This window comes from Ctenopharyngodon idella, chromosome 8 (genome assembly GCF_019924925.1).
Source record: "Ctenopharyngodon idella isolate HZGC_01 chromosome 8, HZGC01, whole genome shotgun sequence".
Lineage (NCBI taxonomy): Eukaryota > Metazoa > Chordata > Actinopteri > Cypriniformes > Xenocyprididae > Ctenopharyngodon > Ctenopharyngodon idella.
In genome coordinates, this window is record NC_067227.1 from 25,860,578 (window position 1) to 25,877,596 (window position 17,019).

General features: G+C 38.6%; 1 protein-coding gene across 1 annotated transcript in view; it reads left to right on the forward strand.

Moving 5' to 3' along the window:
* Positions 1-17,019, forward strand: part of agbl4 (AGBL carboxypeptidase 4) — a 359,863-nt gene that overhangs the window by 116,859 nt on the left and 225,985 nt on the right. The gene's annotated exons all lie outside the window — the stretch shown is intronic.

Genomic DNA, 17,019 nt, shown 5'->3' on the forward strand with positions numbered 1-17,019 from the left:
ATTATGTCATTTATTACTCACCCTCATGTCGTTCCAGACCCGTAAGACCTTCGTTCATCTTCGGAACACAAATTAAGATATTTTTTGATAAAATCCAATGGCTCAGTGAGGCCTCTTTTGCCAGCAAGATAATTAACACTTTCAAATTCCCAGAAAGCTTCTAAAGACATATTTAAAACAGTCCATGTGACTTCAGTGGTTCAATCTTAATGTTATGAAGCGACGAGAATACATTTTGTGCGCCAAAAAACAAAATAGCGACTTTTCAACAATATCTAGTGATGGCTGATTTCAAAACACTGCTTCATGAAGCTTCAAAACTTTACAAATCTTTTGTTTTGAATCAGTGGTTCGGATCGCGTATCAAACTGCCAAAGTCACCTGAACTATTGAAATTTCGAAACACTTATGAAGTAACAGCCTCGTTTACTGAAATCACGTGACATTGGCGCTCCGAACCACCGATTCTAAACAAAAGATTCGTAAAGCTTCGAAGCTTCATGAAGCAGTGTTTTGAAATCGCCTATCACTAGATATTGTTGAAAAGGCGTTATTTTTGTTTTTTTTTGGCACACAAAAAGAATTCTCGTCGTTTTATAATATTAAGGTTGAACCACTGTAGTCACATGAACTGTACTAAATATGTCTTTAGTAGCTTTCTGGGGATTGAAAGTGTTAATTATCTTGCTGGCAATTCAGGCCTCACTGAGCCATCGGATTTTATCAAAAATATCTTAATTTGTGTTCCGAAGATGAACGAAGGTCTTACGGGTGTGGAACAACATGAGGGTGAGTAATTAATGACAGATTTTTCATTTTTGTGTGAACTAACCCTTTAACTTGAACTAGAAATTATGTAGCAATGTAACATTCTTGAAAATGGAATACTGTATATGCTATACACACTCTGAATTTGAATTTGTATTAAGCTCAGATGAAAGCATAATGTTGATTACCACAAACATTAATTTGCATATGTTGTTTTGTAGAAAGAAAGAAAGAAAGAAAGAAAGGTAAATATTTGGGGTATAGTGGTGCACTTACAATAGAAGTGAAAGAAGGGCCAATCAGTAAACGTTAAAATACACAATGGTGTAACCACAAGATGTAAACAAAATGCATGTTAACATCATTGTAGTCTGAAGAAAAAAAAACTATTTCTGTGTAAAGTTATATTCAGTTTTACTACTTTGGCCACGTATTTCGGTGAGTCAAATTTTTTGTTTTTGTTGTTGTTGTTGTTGTTGTTGTTGTGATCAACTTTATGGCGCTAACACTGTTGATTGAGCTTAACTTGCATTGTATCCAGAATATTCCTTAAATAAAGCCAAATCCCAGATGATCTGCAAAAACTGCAATCCAGTGTTCCAATCCAAACTGAGCACAAAATGATTGAATACGTGCATGCGCTCAGCACATACTGCTGCATGAGATTGTGTGTGTGTGGATCAGCAGTTATAATTCAGGACTATAGGTACTCATACAGGCTGTGTGAAGGAAATGAGCAGTCAGCTGTGCTCTAATCCCTTTTAGGCTGATACTGAATGATTCCCATCAAATAAATCTGATCCTACAAACTCAACCTCAACACCCTCCGGTTCCTTTCACATCCAATTCTGACATTCTGCTAGACAGATCAAAATCTTCAGTACACCTCCAGTTTAGGCTACTTTGACAATTGAAATCGTTCAATAAATAAATCAACAAATAAACATTTTCTCTCTCAGCACATTAAAGGTGATAGTCCTTGGATCCAAAAAGCATATTTTCTCATGACTGCAGATAATTGAATGTTTGCCGCTATATTCAGAGGCAGTAAGTTTCCCATCCGTCCTCTTTAGCAGTCAGCGAGATGTCTGTGCTGGTGGTTCTTTCTCTTCCGCTCTGTTCTGATGACAGATACACTTAGCGATGTCTCTGATTATGGCCATGACTGGCACACCTACTCCAGTCACTATGGCAACTCACACATCAGCATTCCTTTTGATAATGCCCATTGTTTTTCTTTCTTTCTTTCTTTCTTTCTTTCTTTCTTTCTTTTTCTTTCTTTTAGCCAGCTAACTCGAGTACATACTAATGCTCTTCCCGTTTTATCAGGTCTGCAGCAAGTAATAGATTAATTAATTGAATTTGATCTCATGAAATAATATTCAGTATTCAGTCTATCATCTTTATGGGTTTTCCTCTGCATTTGAATTACCTCTAAATGTCTCCCTCTTGCTCTCTCTTTCGGTCTCTCTCATGCACATGTACACAGTAGTAGTTCTATGTTAGCATAGAATGATTTCCAATCTCACACACCAGTGTATCATAAACATGAAAAAAGAATATTTGTTTTGACATCTGTCAGTCTTATGGTGTATAGCTGATGCTCAATATGTGTGTTAAAATTTTACTGTACTTTCAGAAGCCTATGATGCAAAACAGTGTTAAGATACTGTATACAAAGGCTTGTATTTGACTGATTGATACTGTAATTGTCCAGCCTTTGATTGAATTGACCATGGCTAACTTTGTGCTTGGAGCTGGCTGGATAAAACAATAGTCTATAAGCTAAAGACATTAGTGTGTGTTTCTCTTGCTTATCCCAGCTCTCATCTCTGACCTTCCCTGCAGCGTGTGTTAGCGAGACACCATTAACGATCCCATGTGCAACTCTTACTGTAGTAATATGATGAAGGTAATCCAACCCCAGGCCTGCCTTTCCTTTTATAGATAAATCAATATTAGTCTCTAACATTGAATTTGTTCTTGTGTAAATGTGAAGCTCTCAGGGTGGTCTGCTCACAGTCATTCTTGGGAATGTTCCTACTCAATTAACTAATGGACTCAAATAAGGTTGAATATGAGTATATAGGGTCCAAAATGAGCTGTCACACCTGTCAATGGCAGGTGAAGTAAGACTTTCCATGACTTTGCCTTGTCTCCTCCAGATGTTTGTGAATACCGTATAGATTTTTTTTCTTTGTTGTTGTTAAAAGTATGAATAAAACTATAGATATTGCACTCCAAAAGAGAAATTTCTAGCTGAATCTGAACATTACTGAGCATTAATGGAGAAATATGTATTTACTTAAGAAATTTCCATGACTGTTTGTGCTTGGAAATCACCATTTTAAATTTGTTCTAAAAAAAAAAAAATGTAGAAAATGACCATCCATCCATCCATCCATCCATCCATCGTTGTAGTTTGTTCAATCAACTTTTTTTTCCACAAATATTTTATAGAATTGTTGGTTGCTGCCATTTCATTAGGATTGTTTTAATAGACCCAGTGCTTCATTCTTGCTTCTTAGACTTTATACTTTGTAGTTTTAAAGTATTTAATTTAAACAAAGCCCTCAAACAACGATATGCAGAATTTAAATCCCTCGGTCCCCTGCTGTTTGCCAAGCATTTGATTCCTCTGGAAACGAGAGCAGCCCATGCAGAACTGATGCTGTGCTTAGAATTTCTGCATCTTATGATATTTCTATGAACAGTCTTTAGTAAAACTGCAAATCTCGAGACCTCTCATTACAGAACAAATACCAAGAGATGTAAATATTCTAAGTAAGGGTGTTTGAGCACATTTTGACTCTAATAAAAGGTGATTTCTGTATATTTCCTTTAATGTTTTGCATATATTGATTTGCTTTGCATGAATCAATGGCAGGCGTGGTGTTTTCTACGCTTATCAGTGTTTAATCGCTCAAGTGCGGGAAACGCCATCGCTTTTGGTTCCGTGTGACTTTCCAAAGGTTAGCCTGCACATTAACGCTCTCATGCATTCAGCTAATAGAGCGGCCGTTCCTGTTGCACCTGAAATGATGCATTGCTGTGCTGGAGCACTATGAAAAGCTATCGAATACTCTGGCGCATTTTCCAGGTGTCGGAGGCGAGCTTATTATCTATTCTCTCATCCGTTTCTCCGTCTCCCTCCCTCGCTCTCCTCTGTCTTGGTTTGTATGTCTGTCAGAGACACCAGATGCCCCTGAATGGGTATTTTTTCTTCCCTGTTTTCATCCCAAACAGATACTGGCCTGCGAGCCCGATAGCAGCCGCCATAATAAACTATGTGCTATGTGAAACGCAGGCCCCGGCAGGCAAGCAGCCAGACGTGCAATGTGCAGGAAGATGAGTGTTGCCCTGCTCTCTCTCTCTCTCTCTCTCTCTCTCTCTCTCTCTCTCTCTCTCTCTCTCTCTCTCTCTCTCTCTCTCTCTCTCTCTCTCTCTCTCTCTCTCTCTCTCTCTCTCTCTCTCTCTCTCTCTCTCTCTCCTTCTCCCTCCCTCCCTCCCTCCCCAGGTCTGGAAGATTGCTTTTATACAGCCCCTCAATCAAAAACTCACACTGCCAAGCTGTACTGCAGCCACAGATGGGGGTAGAGCTCAACTCACATCTACAAAACACTCTCCCCGGTGGAGACAACGAAAGGATGAAGGAGGGGTTAAAGACAAGCAGTAGAGGAGGGGAGAAATAAGTGAGTCAGTTCAGCGCTGATTAATTAATAAGGTCGTTAGCTGAGGGGTGAGACGGTTAGACGCAGCAGATTGATATTCCACAGAGATGGCGTGCCACTCGCGCCCAGCCTCCCTCCATCAACGCTGCTGATCCGGCAGGGCCGAGGGGTCGTCGTACCCCTGGGAACGTTCCGAATTAAAAACACTGACCTGTGACATCACTTCCTGCTGACGCAGCATTGCTGTCGAGGGCCGTTGGAAGTTTTTGGGCTCCTGGTGCTGTTCTTTTTTTCTTCTGTATTGTGCATGTTATTTAGAGCGGTCTGAAGTGAACGGAAGTGAGTAACAATGTTCTCTCTCTCACTTTCCATCAGTCTATCCACCCCACGATGCCTCAGCCTCTAGAGGGTCAGAGGCAATAACACAGGCCCACTTCAATTTTCTCATTTCAGCTGCCGTTGATGGACCAACAGCAGCAGGACAGAAGGCTAAATCTATCATCCTCCACTACAGAACGGTGGAGGTCAAAAGCCGCCGTCCGTATGATTGTAGGAAATCCCTCCATTCACGCAAACAAATGCTGGATTTATGCACTTTTATTTATTTGTCCTTTTCTCCTTAAAATCTGCATATTCATTTGGACGGTAAAAAGATGAGAGAATACCTGCTGATAGTAACAGTATGAACTGTCCCAGAGAGTGGTATTCATAGCCTCTGTCTCACCTCCAACACATAAACAATCTCTCTCACACACACACACACACACACACACACACACACACACACACACACACACACACACACACACACACACACATTCTGCTGTAATATTTATCTCTCTCTGACTCATTCTCCGGCCGGTGGGGGATTTTGGCATCATGTCAGCTCTGACCAGGGGGCTGTATTGTAATTATAGTAGATTGAGAAAAAAAACTGAATAACATATTGACTCTCACAAGCCTGTGGTAATTTTGTGTGTGTGTGCGTGCGTGTGTGTGTGTGTGTGTGTGTGTGTGTGTGTGTGTGTGCATGTCTGCAGAAAACTTCAGTTATAGTGGCAGACTTGAGGGGGAATGAGAAAAAAACAAAACAAGAAAAAGAGCGCTTGACCTTATCATCTTGTAAAAAACCAACACACACTGAAGCCAGCGCTACATTTGCACTCCAAGCTGCCCATCTGCCACCCCGGTCATATGATTGGCTGCTAGCCCAGAGGAGGTGGGCACTTAAACCCCCTATGGTATCAAAATGGAAGTTTTGCATTCATATCTGCTAAAATTAACTTTTACAATAAAATTATCATCTTTCTCTTCAAGGAAAACAGAAAGTGCAGATGACTCATGTTGTGCTTCAGATTTTTGTCCAATTAAATCCATTCTAGAAAAAAAATAGTTGCATCCAAAATGACATACTTCCATACTATATGGTAGGAAAAAGTAGCATTTCGGCGAGATTCTGAAGTGCGCATCCAATGGATGAGGCCATGGGAGTGGATTTGTGAAGGGCAGTGACACTACGGAGACTGTAAGGTCACATGACAATGACAACAAAGTGAATGTAGTATGTTCGAATTACATTCATTCTATATAGAACGTACAGTTGGTAACTAATTATTCAAAAGAAGTGTCCAATCAGAGGATTTGCGATTTTTGATGCAGCCAATGTCTCAGTCATGCTACCCTCCAGCAAGTAATGAATCATGTACTATGTTCAGAATAGCATAACACCATACTACTCTTACTATTTCTGCAATATATATAGTATTTATATTATGCACAGTATGGTATTTTCTGTATGTTTAGAATACCAAGATGGTCAAAATGAGCAGCAAACAACAGAGCACACTTCACAGAATGCTGTATCCCACAATGCAATGCACTCAACTTGACCTTCATTTTCCTGTAATATCAGCTGCTTTTTGCTGTCATTTGGCATTTTCACATAAAATTGTATTTAAAATGTAGAATATTTGTTTTTTTAAATTTCCAAAATAACTCAACGCTGTTCTGTGAATTATGGTCAGGTCATGTGATAACACCGTAGCGTACAACTGTATAAAGCTTACGGTCTCACAATTTAAATTGTAGGCAGGATACAGTGTATAGTGCTCAGTATCAGATAAATAGTAAGGTGTTATGCAATTCTGAACATAGCTATTATATTTTACATTCGAGTGGAATAGTGTTTCTTTAGGTCCCTTCCAAACTTCAGCAGGAAGTGTGTGAACACAGCATGTTATGAAGTTTAATGTTTAAAGAACGATTCCGAGTCTGTGGGTCAGGTCAGGAATGGTCTCTGCGATTCACCCGCAGGTCAACTGAGGTTTCCTGTTTGTTAGAACATCAGACATCAACTCCCCCCCCCCATCTTTCAGTTTTTTTCCCCCTCTATTTCCATCTCTCTTTCTGTCTGTGCAGTGCTGCCCCAATGGGCTGCTCCACTGACAGAGAGTGGACGCAGTGAGAGAGAAGCTAAAAATAACTTCAAAAAGCAGTTAGCTTTGACATCCGAGCCCAAGTGTGTATTTTCCGTAAAATGTGTGTGTTTGTACAGAGCCTTTGTGATTGTGTTCTCACTCCGGTCTAAATTTGCTCATTGTGCTGCTGGCATGTTGGTAATCACGCCCGTCTCGTCCTGTGGCGTAAAAATAGACAAGCAAACACAAATAAATTTAAAAAAAAAAAAAAAAAAAAAAATGAACATTACACCTCCATGGAAAGTTGCATTTTTTTCAGCGGAATTCATTTGAATTTGATGAGCCATGAAATATGAATGGAAAACATGAACATATCTGATTAACCCCTGGGTAGACCACATGCCTGCGCGATGGCAGAAAGGCGAGAGATCATGGGGAGAGGTCACAGTAAAGGCCTCTCCATGGCTTTTAGATGGAGAAATTGCCCTTTTATGCTGATCTTCAACAAGCACTTAAGGTTTAACCCAAATCTTCATATTAACCATCATAAGACAAACCACACAAATGGTCTCAGATGTGCAGCAAAAGGGCAACCCCTGCCAACAACCATTTCTCTCACCCAGCTCTTCTAAAGTCTGAGGTCACTCCCACAGGCTCACTACAGTTGATTGGATGGCAATTTGAATAAAATTTGCATATCATTACAGCATGTGACACATGTCTGTTTGGAGAAAACTGTTGGAACCGTAGCCCAATTTACAATGCTGGAAATAATTTACCTGATATATTTTGTGCGTCTCGAATGAATTGAATCAATATTGTGAGATTAACTGCAGTTCAAACATTTGCAGTCAGTAAGATTTTTTTAATGTTTTTGAAAGAAGTCTCTTATGCTCACCAAGGCTTTTTAAGGGGGTAATTGATTATGATTTCACTTTTTTAACTTTAGTTAGTGTGTAATGTTGCTGTTTGAGCATAAACAACATCTGCAAAGTTACGATGTTCAAAGTTCAATGCAAAGGGAGATATTTTCTTTTACAGAAATTGCTTTTTAAGGACTACAACAAACGGCTGGTATGGACTACAACAAGCTTCTTCCTAGGTTGTTGACTTCACAAACCCCAACATATACATAAACCCTGCCCCAGGAACATGTAACAAAAGGGGGTGAGGCCATGTTGGGCTGCTTTAGAGAAGAGGAAGAGATGTTGTTGTAGAGTGTTGTTACCATGCCGTCATTTTACGCCGAACTGCTTCACAAACAAGGGTCAATTCAACGCTGGATTTGCACAAAAGATTAACATGACGGCACATGCTAGTCGATGAGTTGAATCAACTCCACAACAACTACATAAATTTATCCACTAACCATTCAAAAATGTCCAGTTGCATTCTAAAAGTTGTAACTTCTTCCTGAGTCTCTCAATCGGTGACTGACTCCGGTTTGAACAATGCAAAGCAGAACACCGTTACTGATAATCATCATTTTGGCTGCGTGAGATTCTCCAGCTTTGTTGTTGTCGAGTAACCAAAGCACGAGCTGTTAAAGCTCCGCCCTCTTCTGGAAAGCGGGCGGGAGCAGCAGCTCATTTGCATTTAAAGGGACACATACAAAAAAGGGCATGTTTTTGTTCACACCCAAATAGGGCAAATTTGATAAGCTATAATAAATGATCTGTGGGGTATTTTGAGCTGAAACTTCACAAACACATTCTGGGGACACCAGAGACTTGTATTACATCTTGTGAAAAGGGACATAATAGGACCCCTTTAAAAATCACCTTTGAAAACATCAATATTCTGAAATATTTTTATTTAAATTTAAAATAACTGTTTTTTTATTTGAATATATTTTAAAATTTTATTAATTCCTGTGATAGCAAAGCTGAATTTTCAGCAGCCATAACTTCTTCAGGGTCACATGATCCTTCAGAAATCATTCTAATATGCTCATGAAACATTTCTTATTATCAATGTTGAAAACAGCCCTGCTTAATATATATATGAACAAGTGAATCTCATGATCTGATACTTTTAATGAACCACTAGCTTGAATCAGTCTAAATGAATATCTTACAGAATATCTGGAGCCAATAATGGGTAGCTGTCCTTGTTGGAAGAGTAAACAGGACTTTGGTTATGTCACTGTTTATATTGTTTATTATTTATTGTTTGTTTTTATTGTAAGCATATTAATCTTTAAAGTCTTCATTCTCCTTGCCTTTTCACTATAAGGCCGTGTAAATATATCATTGAGAATATTTAAACAGGGTGCCCTCTGAGATCCCCCCAATTAGAGAGGTCTGGAACAATAATGCTAGCGCTTAATTGCATTAACATAATGCCTCCTAACGATCATTACACTCACCAAAATAGTTGTGATAATAAAGCCATTACTATTTTGAGAGCACAATTAGCCTACGGTGCCACCCTTTGTGATGTTATAATTACGACATTTAGACGTCCACGCATTCCGTTCCTCATCCTGTTGGGAGGAGAGGACGGGAGGCGGAACGGTTGTCATAGACCGCGGCAATTTACGTCCTCGTCTGAGACAGACTTGTCACCTGCATTCCGCCGTACTACCCGGCAGCGACGCGAGCTGATTGGTTGCATAGATAGACGGCGTTCTCCAAATCTGTCAGAGGTGAAAGAAATGGCTTAAGATAATAGAGTTAGATGGATAGATAGATAGAAGGGAAAAGAAAGACATGGAGAGAGTGCTGGTGAGATATAGGAAAGGATAGAAATGGAGAAAGAGATTGGTTTTCATGCCTGGTAGTCAGCAGCTCTGTAAATCTCCGAGGACTGAAGAGGGGGAGCAGAAGGTTGATAGTCATCCATCACTTTTGACAATTCCACCTCTCTGTCGCCACTTACTTGACGGAAGACCCCGAGTGAACGAGAGAGAGAGCAACAGAGAGTATTTTTATAGAGGAGGAGTTTTTTTTAGATGGCAACACTGTTCCATTTTGTTTATGTATTTGTCTGATCCTGAGTGAGAGATAGCAGCACTACAGATCAGTTTTGTGGTTTGGTGCAGGGCCGAGTAGCCTGGCATCAGTAATATGTACAGTATGTACATATTTGTTATTATGTTATTTATTGACCTGTATTGATTTAATTTCTTCCTGGTAGCTGCATTTTTGAAGTAACTGAATGTCCAAGCTGCTTTTTCCCACTGATGAAAAGATGACCATGGCTGTCAAGCATTATTTACTTAAATTTCAGTCTGTTCAAGTGTTTTGAAGTCATACTAGTCATTTGAACTTCTTCTATGAAGCTTATGTTTGTTTGTTTTTTGTTTTTTTTTAAAGCTTGATAGGCGTTGGCCCCCATCCCCTTTCATTAGACATTCTCCTAAATTTTTCATACAGGTTTGGGAATGCAGGCTTGAGTTCATTTATTTATTTTTTTATTTTTGAATGGTGGGGGGTTGAACTATCCCTTTAAAGCTGCAGGCCATTAGTTTTGCCTCTTTGTCGCCATCTCTGTTTGAAATCTGCAATGGCAGTTATTTGAGGAATTATCATCTTTACATGGGTGGTGCATTGGCACGGCTCCTCAGCGCGGATGAATCTAATCTATTTCCCACGGAAACCCACCAGTACCACCCAAATTAGAACACATTATTACAAGCTTACTGTTGTGATTCAGGCTAAGGTTATGTACTTGCTGGTTATTCTGGCTGGTTATGTACTTGCTCAAAAATTGATTTTTGGATCATTTTTAACCAAAAAAAAAAAGTTACGGACTGCAGCTCTAAGTCATATCAGAATGTCATGATCCATGAGACATCAAAATGAACTAATGTGATAAGGATGGAAAGGATGTAAAAAACAAAAAAACATATACTCTCTGAGAGTTCAGTGTATTAAAATGCATTGTGACTTCATTTCATTATGGGAAATGTAAGTTGATATAGACACACCAAGAACATTGATTTATTGCATGCACAATAGCGTGACTCACACATATAAGCTACCGGGATAGGGTTAAGTATTACAAACACGTATACAAAGGTCTTTCCCTCATAGCTACGCACGGAGCCATCAGTAGGTTAATGGAATGCTTTTAATGCTCTCCGAGCATCATTGTGTGAGTGACTGTGACCTTTTGCATTGTGTCGTCTGTGTTTTGCTGGACCGTCAGTCAAAGGCAATGGAGAGACCTAATTAAACATGTTAGAATCACATGTTGCTGCCACACAATGGGGCAGTAGATTGTGATTGCCTTTTCACTGAATATGGTAAAAGCGCCCACTTCCTGGTTTTCCAGTGGAATTAAATAATCCTGCACAAAAGGCTCTGAATGCCTGAACCAAACAAAAGGTCTACATGCCTGCTGCTTCAGAAATGCCTGCCGGAGTTTTCTGTTATCTGATATCACAGTTATTGAATACAACCCTTTTTAAGAAGGAAATTAAAAGCTGACATTAAATTGCAGCTCGACATGCTCGCAGTTTGTGAGTATGTGAAATTTCTCCTCTTTCCTTTTTTCTAGAATGTGTTTGTGTTAAATCAGATTTTAATTTTTCATAGCAGAGCTTTAAGGACAGACATATGCCTTGTCAGCAGTGGTGGAAAGAGTACTGAAAAAGTAAAAGTATTGCTACTTAAGAAATAATTTACTAAAGTAAAAGTAGAAGTACTGAAAAATAATATGACTCAAGTAAGAGTAAATAAATAGTTTGCTGAAAAACTAAATGAGGTGATTTTAGCAATATGGAGCGCTAAACACGCGCTCGTGTAATTTTTCTGTTTCATTCATACTGAAAGCCAGAGGGCGCCCTTGCGCAGAAAGTCCACAAGTGAGATTCATAGAAGTATTAAACTTGTGACATTCCAGGAAATCCCTTATATGGACATCAGATATCGCTACAGTTGAATAACATGCAGAGACGTTTTGACTGATGAAACATGAAGACAATATTTTCACTTATTCAACTCAAGTAAAAGTAAAAGTACCACAATTTAATTATACTCAAGAAAGTAGATTAAACTAAATAAGAGTGTCACCTTTAGTGATCAAAACTGTTACTTGGTAAATTGTACCTTTTATACTACTTGTACTTCTATTTTTAACATCACAATTGTATTGGGGTTCTTGGCTTATATCCCATCTCATATTCAAAAAAAAAAAAAAAAAAAAAGTACATCTTTTAAGAACATCTTAATCTTTATTATGGAATTTCGGATGTACCGATTTTTAATTTTTTTTAAAAAAAATTTTTAAATATTATTTAATGAATATACAGTTAAAACATGATGTCATTTACACTTTGTTTTGTATGTGGCTCAGTGTACTCGATATTTAACCCCTGTCAGAGTGACACACATGTACTTTTATATGCCCCACTGCATGCTGCATTATTCAGTGTCATTAAGCTAATATCTACATTGAACTTTCTTAGTAAGAACATGACTTACAGAGGGCAAAGTACATTATTTATGTCTCCATTTAGACAAGTCTCTTAAATATTTCAGCAATGTTTTCCCCAGAGCAGGAATCTGCAGATCGATCAGTATCAAAAGACACCATTTGCCCCCAAACACTGTTTGACATCCAGCTATTTCTGGTCAGGAGCACTGGGTAGGTCAGCGCTTGTTGGCAGACTTTTTCCTCATTCACTTTTCTTTTGGATTATTTGTATCTGTCTCTTAACAGTGTAAATCATTAGTTCACCTGTGCAGCTCAGAGCAGCTTGTTGTTGAGATGTAGGAGAACTTTGCCTCTGGAGCAGGTGTGTGTGAGTGTGTGTGTGTGTGTGTGTGTGTGTGTGTGTGTGTGTGACTCATAGAAATAAGAGGATTTTTGTTTAATCCCAGAATCAGATTTTAATGAGATCTTTACTAAAACTATGCAGCCAATAACTATATAACAACAGCTGATAACATATATTATATGGTTGTTATTGTGCTATGGTATCACAAAAGTGCAGTAATAATAATTATTGTAATTATTAATTGCAGTGTCTGTAAGGCAGCATAGTATGTATTCCTCTAATTTTTCTTTCTTCTTCTACATGTGGTGGTACATCAGCCATTACCCAGTATTCATTGTCACATGTTCTGTCATAAGTCACTCTAATATGCTGATTTGGTGCTCAAGACACATTTCTTATTATTAATGTTGAAAACAGATGTGTTGCTTATTATTTTTGTGGAAACCGTGATGCATTTTTTTCCAGAATTCTTTGAATAGAAAGTTCAAAACAGCATTTATTTGAAGTAGAAATGTTTTGTAACACTATAAAAGTGTTTTACTGTCACTTTCGAATAATTAAATGCATCCTTGCTAAATAAAAGTATTTAAAAAAAATGACTTTTTGTTGTTCAAGAACAACATTTATGTGTTGATAAGATGGTTTCTTCCTGTCTTAGTGAGAGAAATTGCCAGAATAACCTCCAGAGTGGACCACACTTTAAGTCAAAAGTCAGGCTCTGTGACACAAGACTTTAGGTGAGTGTGAATATGTGTCAGTGTAAAGAGCACTGAAAGAACTTGACATGCCTGATGGAAATGACATCTCAGGCAGACTGGATGGTAATGTGTTTCTGTCTCTCTATCAGTAATTAAATTTACTGTTCTCGCAGTTCCTCCATGACCAGCTCTGCACTGAGCTGTGCTGCTTTGGGAACCATCTCCAAATTACTCCTCAGTGTAGATACATTGGCTTAACTAGCGCAAGGGAGCCCACCAGTGACTCACAGTATGTATGTGTGCATTTTCTCTCTCTTTTTCTTACATAAAGCTCTTAATGAGCCTGAGATGAGATGTGTGTCCAATTTAACCCACACCCCTCCCTTCTTCTGAGTAACTCCCCTGTTGACTGTGATGACGCCGTAGGAAATAATGACAGAAAGAGGGAAGCTTCTCTTGGTACTGTGAATATAAGTAGTGAAGAGGTACGAATGATACAAATCAATTCTGACAATGTCAACTAGTCAACTAAAAGGAGTCACCTTTAAACTTTACAGCAGAACTCAGCTTTGTTCTGCTGGACAGCTTTTCTGACATCTGACTGCCCTCTTTGAATGAGCGTCATGGGGAAAAAAGCCTCTATGTTATTTAATTTAATGTTAGACAGTGTATGTTTGGTGTGGTTGAAATTTGGTGTGACAATTATTATACAGCTCTCTGGAATATTTGATTTTGGTTGGTCAATCATGGCATTCAACAGTTCAACATATGTTTGTATAATAACTGCTAAAATATTGTTCTTGGCATCATACCGGTACTTTCATGTCTCTCGTTTCACTCTACAGTCTCTCATTTTATATTCCATGGAAATTGCTGCCAAGCTTCACGTACTGACTGTAGTAAAATGGTAATAAGTAAAACGTATTAATATTAATTTTAATATATATGGTGAGCATTAAACCTTTTCTAGAGAGTCCAGTTAAAGCAAGCCAATGGAAACATTGCTTAAAAGAACAAAAGCAACCCTTGAGAAACTTTGAATTTTGCAGATTGTTGCTAGGCCAATTGTTTTCGAATGTTGTAATGGACTGTTTTTCATAGCAAAATCTTTAAGATAATCTACAAGACAATAATTTTGACTCTATTTCATGTCTATGTATTTATTTATTTATTTGCTAAGTAGTTTGAAGCGTGTTTGATTCTGGCTTGCAAAATATCCCAAACCTTTTCCACTTGTTTTCTATTCCTGTTTAAAATTTGATATGCCTATTTATTTTGTTAGCTGCATTTAGCATTGTTTTTTTCCCTGCTGTCATATGACCTAATCAGAACAGACCTGCAGCCCATTTATGGGTCATGACCTACCAGTTGAGAACCACTGGGCTGGAGAGAGAACTGACCCGACTGTGTCCCACCCTCAAGTCAGACAAACCCCAGCAATACATTCCAGTCTAGACCCAGAAACCACCTGCCAAAGCAGACAATCTGAATTTTGTGGTGGAAAAAAGAAGAAGAAAGAGTGGCGTGATGTAAAGGTAGTGGAATGAGGATGTATTTGCCTGTGGGAAAAAAAAGACTGAAAGTAGGCTGGCAACAGATGTGTAGGGCAGTAAAAGTGTAATTGAAATGCCAGCAGCAATGGTCTTATCTACCCGTTCCAGCAGCTACCTCGCGTCTGAACATCAGTTAAATGTCATTTTAGCCCTGGCTGATTCAGGCCGACCACAATCCCCCATCTTCTGTGACTGCAGCCACTGATGGGAGGGGAACAGCGGGATGGATGGATGGGGGGGTTGGTGGAGAAAGCGGGCACTGAGAAAAAGAGAGAATGGTTGTAATTGGATTTCGTTTGCACACTGTTGACTTCCATCACCTGGGCTTAATTGAGAATTTGATATGGTTTATCACAAGGAGTCATTTACAGTTTGGACATATTATTAGCTTTGTCTGTACTATTTATACACTTCATATTTCATAAACTTCATTCTCTCATTATATGTTAAAAAAAAGGGTTTGAAGAAGAATCCACCTGCCCTCAAATTGCCCCAGTTATGCTGCAGTGACCCCAGGTCTAGACTCATATCAAATGGGTAAAACGGGGGATGTGACAATGGAGCACCACTAACTGTAGGTAATGGGCCTTAAACCAGGCTGTATCCCAATTCGTATGCTTCTACTACATTATAGAAGTAATGTATGTCTGTGTAAAAAATATGTACCACTAACAGTGGGGGGAAACTTGGCAAACTCTTCCTGTCATAGTGCAAGGGGTTATGGGTAATATTAGCCCAAATACCCATTGAAAACATTATATAGTTACCTTTTGGAAAACTAATTTTATAACATACTATAATTTGGGAAATACTTACCTTTATATCTGTATGCGGTATGGGTAGTATACAAGCTGGACTGCAGATCAGGTGTTCTCTCGATCAGTTCGACATGAAACGTTGACTACCAAACCCTGCATCTCTTCACCTCTACACAACCTGACCTTCACTTCCTGCATTGTTGTGTTTCTTTTTAAACTACTGTTGCAGACAGTGTTTTGTGACTTGTGCGGTTCCATATGTTGGAGGAAATGAAGAGAAACTCACATCCTTCTACAGTTTTGTCTCTATTGTCTTGCGTGTGTTATAAGTTCACACAATCTTCACATTACGTAGTCAGCGAGATCCTGCAAGATTCTTTTAACACGTTTGGTGTCTCTACAGCACTTCCCGTTTGCGCTGCTAATTTTGAAACGCACTGTGAGGTTTTGTGAAGAGCAGCCCGATTGAGCATTTCAGATCTTTGCTGAAAATAAGAGCTGTTAGTTTTAATTGTTCATAAAGTTTTTATTTTGTTTGTATATTGTGAATATTATTGATTACAAAGCACCACAAATTGTTCCATCTGCCTATGATGACAACAATTTGTCAGAAACTGCAAAATACTCAGTGCCATCAAAGTTAAAGTTCAATGTTTTACAACACGGCATACTACAGTATTTGCAGACATTTTAATGTGCTATAAATGTCAGACTGCTGCTATGTTTACTACTAAATTGTAACTACCATTACTGTGGCTTCTCAGGGGCATTTATGATTCAGCAGAATGGACTGGATCAAAGCCCTTCACTGGAGAACAACCATTTGGACTTACCAAAAAGTTCATGGCATAGAATGTATTTGTTTGAGATCATTTGCAATGGCAACTCAGTAAAACTCCATTTCATGCTTTTTTATTTGTTGTAACCACTTTATTTGTTTATGTATTTATTTTAACATGTATTTGTTGTTTCTTTATAGTGTTCTTATCAAGAATTTCTGCTTTAACTGTCCCTAAATGTCACATGAAAAAACTAAACTCAATTTCTATTACTGCTATTAAAGGTCAAAGACTTTATATATAGAAAGATGGTGCACTCATATTATTATGAATGGGACAAAGTGCAACGCGCAATGTGGCGGAATAAGTCCCACCTTCTAAATAAGAGCCAATCGTCGATTGGTAAAGTCATCCCATCACTGCAGCTGCCATTAGAAGTTCCGGTTCCTAAAATCCGGTTCCTGTTATTGTCAGATTTCATTAGTGACTTCAAATATGAAATTTATTCGAAAGCTTGGTGAACAGCTTTGGAGAATTTGATGTTTCCCCATTCAGAGAGATAGGAGCTGCACTTGCATGCCCGAGAGGTGTTTCAAAGATGGCCGCCGAGTGAAATGACTTGTCTTAAAGGGTCTTAAAGGTGCAGTAGG